Here is a 3,789-nt window from a genome sequence, read left to right as displayed (position 1 = left end):
AAATAAGTTCAGAAAATTTCTAAGAAAAAATCAAAGTAACTTTCAAAACTCCAATCGAATATCTTATTAAAAGAGGGATCAATTTATGACTCCAATGTTAATTTCAACTATTAAAAAACTGGTCACTTCATAGCAGACTGTCGTAAACCAAAAAGGTATGGCAGAAGATCATCTGAAATGGGCAAAAGAACTTTTGATAAAAAGAGATCCAATGATGAAAATAAGTTCTATAAGAAAAGACATGATCAAAAAAGGCAATGGTGGTTGAAGAAAACAAATCAAAATGGGCTGATTCAGATTATGAATCATCTGAATAAGAAGACTCGAGCTGCGTCCAACATGCTCTCTCTGAGACCTAAGGGCCAGGCGCTAAATATTTCTTCCGCTGGAGTTTCAGTCACCGAGAAGGATCAAGAAAAAGAGCTTCTCATTGGAAAGAAGCTCACTGAAAAGAAGGGTATCAAGGTTACCGGAACTACTCCGAAGAGGAAACAGATTTTGCAATCCAGTGATTCCAAAGCAACTACTCATTCTCCTCTACCCAAGAAATCCAGGACTGCCAAGGTCAGACTAGCACCCTTACCGATTAAGGCCAAACCAATTTCTCAACTACCATAGCTCCTCCTACTGAAACTACTACTATAGAGCAGTCAGTTGAAAAATTGAAGCCCATAGCTATGGCAGCTCCCCCAAGGAAAATCAGTATGCCAACAACTCTCTTTCCTCTTATACTAGCTCAAGGAATAGTCATCCAAGATCTAATTTAGTCAACTTATTCTGGGATAATTTCATCCTACTCCTCAGCTGTTGATAAAGGAAAAGCCAAGGTAACTGATATTGTCTCAATACTCCCATCAGCTGTTTAGACTCGGATATATCTACTGATGGATGAAGTAAATGAATTTGCTAAGGAGTAGATTAAATTATTTGATGAATGGGTGGAGTTTAGAACAATCACCGTTGCATCCAAACTGAAAAATAAAGCAGTGCTGAAACAGTTCCTAGATCTTGAAAAAGTTGTTCTTAAACATGCAGGACAGTTATTGATAGGACTCGTTTTTACGTGTTTTTAGTGTTGGTTTTGAGTCGCATTCATGCATCATATTAGTTTGTTTTAGTTTAATTTAGCATTTTTCTAGCATTATTTAGCATATGACTGATCTCGTGTAGTTGGTGGTTATTTTGTAGGAATTGAACCAAAAAGTGGGAGAATATTTGCCAAAGCATCGAGAAGGACTCGCTAGGGCGGTCAAAATTGACCGCCCCAGCGAGCATGTTGGTCTGGCCGAGGAGTTGTTGCGCAAGCGTCTCGCTAGGGCGGTCAAAAGTGACCGCCCCAGCGAACCCAGGGACATGGCCGAGGAATTTTCTGCAAGAACCTCTCGCTAGGGCGGACACTTTTGACCGCCCTAGCAAGCCGCGAGATTGAGAAAGATTTGTTTCCAAATTTTGAGGGACTCTATCCCACACCTAAACCTAACACACGAGATCAGCAGCCGTTTTTCAGACTTTATCAGACTTTACATCATTATTTTCATCATCTTTTCTTGGAGAAAAGGCGAGGAGCAAAGGAGATTTCGAAGACCTCGAGATTTCCACGCGTCGTGGTCGTAATCCGTCGTCATCTTTAGTATTTTCATTATTCAGTTTTTAATTCTTAGATTGTTGTTGGTTTTTATTATGAATTTTAGTAGCTAAACTCTAGATTTGTTGGGATTTGAGGGGATCCTACCCCGTACTCGTTGTTTAACATTATTTCTCGACGTTTTTATTAGTGATTTGTTTATGCCATTGTTCTTTCTTATTTCAATCGAAGCCTAACTAACTTCCTTTGATTATTTCATGTTGTTAATGATTTCGATAGAATAATTAACAATACGATCAAATAGTATAAACCACGGATTTACAATTTTAGTAGATATACGGAATTGGGTACGTGTCGATAGTGATAGTTCACCCGGATGAAAGCTAGTGGATTCCATAGAATGTAATGCAATCTTGAACTGTTAAATATTTGAGGACACTTGAGTACTGCATGTTTTTTATTATTAATATAGCTCGACATAGTATATTAATTAGTCTAGGGAATTCCGTCGAATGCACGAGTAAAAGTCGAGTGTAGTTAGTTAAACACGAATGGTAGGTGAACTGATAATTTCCCAACAAATTCATTTATCATTTGATTTAATCCAAATTAATCATTGATCTCTTGAACACATTTTCGTTTGCATTTTAATTATTTGAATTGTTTATTCTACATTAGTTCAATCATCGAATCAATTTATCGTTGCTAAAGAAATTTTACTTGAAAATAAAAAGAGTGTGACGCAGTCCTTGTGGATCGATACTCGTACTCACTTAAGTTTATTATAACTTGACTATCGTGCACTTGCGATATTTAAATCGAGCTTTCATTTATAAAATAAATTCTGGGACTATTCACTGTGCAAGTTTTGCTCGATCAAGTTTTTGGCGCCGTTGCCGGGGACTGTTGATTCACAATTTTTTATTTTTCATTTAAATTCTTTAGTATTATTTATTTTAATGTTATTTGATACTCTCATTGTGTTGCAAATTTTTCTTGCGGTGCATGCGAAGATCACTCGAGTTCAAGCTTGAGCCTTTTGACCCCGAAATTGAACGCACAGCTAGACGTCGACTACAACAGAAAAGAGCGAAGGAAAGAATGGAAGGCGATCAACAAAGAGAGGAGCCAAGGCGTATACCGATGTTGGATTATGCACAGCCGTCTCTTAATGGAGCACGTCCAAGCATCGTTAGACCAGTCATCCGAGTCAATCAGTTTGAGATCAAGCCAGCTATCATTCAGATGATTCAGAACACTGTCCAATTTGGGGGAAGTGCACTTGACGACCCTAACTCTCATATAGCTGACTTTCTTGAAATTTGTGATACTTTTAAGTTTAATGGCGTGTCTGATGATGCTGTTCGTTTGCGTTTATTTCCATTTTCACTGAGAGATAAAGCTAAGTCGTGGTTAAACTGTTTGCCTGTAGGGTCTATCACTACATGGGAGGATATGGCAAAGGCATTCCTGATCAAGTATTTTCCTCCGTCGAAGACTATGAAGCTTAGAGCCGACATTACTACTTTTTCTCAATATGAGAACGAGTCACTTTACGAGGCATGGGAGCGCTACAAGGACTTGTTGAGGAGATGTCCACACCATGAGCTGCCGCTTGGGTTAGTTGTTCAAACTTTCTACTACGGTCTGATTACTCCTAACCGTACCATGATAGATGCTGCTGCATGTGGTAATTTACTGAGAAAAACGGTTGAGGAAGGATATGAGTTATTGGAGGAAATGGATGCTAGTAGCTATCATCCTCAGTCTGATAGGCAGAGACGAGGTGCTGGAGTTAATCAAGTTAATGATCTGGCGGCGGTTTCAGCACAGTTAGAGGCGTTGAATAAAAAGATTGATGGGATGAGCATGAGTGGGTCGGCTATGCGTCTGCAAGAAATTTTCTGTGATAAGTGTGGGGGTGAGCATGATGTGCAGGATTGCCAAGATGGCAATCCATTATATGTGCATGAGGGAGCACCGGTAAAACAAGTGGGATTCCAGAACCGTCCCAGAAATGACCCTTATTCGAACACATATAATCCAGGATGGAGGAATCACCCAAACTTTTCATGGGGAGGTCAAAACAACCAAAATCGCCAACAAAGAGGTCCACCATATGGGATGCACCAAGGATTCAAGCCAGAACCGCCTCGGGAGGAGAAATCAAATTTAGAGCAAATGATGACTAAATTTATTTCTGC

At 39.3% G+C, this 3,789-nt stretch overlaps 1 non-coding gene across 1 annotated transcript; it reads right to left on the bottom strand.

Annotated features, from left to right (window-relative positions):
- Positions 1 to 3,088: 3,088 nt before the first annotated feature.
- On the bottom strand, positions 3,089 to 3,195 carry LOC140818893 (small nucleolar RNA R71). Its single transcript, XR_012115124.1, has one exon. It is a non-coding gene; the product is annotated as a small nucleolar RNA R71 (small nucleolar RNA).
- Positions 3,196 to 3,789: the final 594 nt, after the last annotated feature.

The sequence above is a fragment of the Primulina eburnea genome, chromosome 17 (assembly GCF_022965805.1).
Source record: "Primulina eburnea isolate SZY01 chromosome 17, ASM2296580v1, whole genome shotgun sequence".
In the NCBI taxonomy this organism is placed as follows: domain Eukaryota; kingdom Viridiplantae; phylum Streptophyta; class Magnoliopsida; order Lamiales; family Gesneriaceae; genus Primulina; species Primulina eburnea.
Note: the sequence above shows the minus strand (reverse complement) of the source record. Positions and strands in the feature narration are given on the sequence as shown.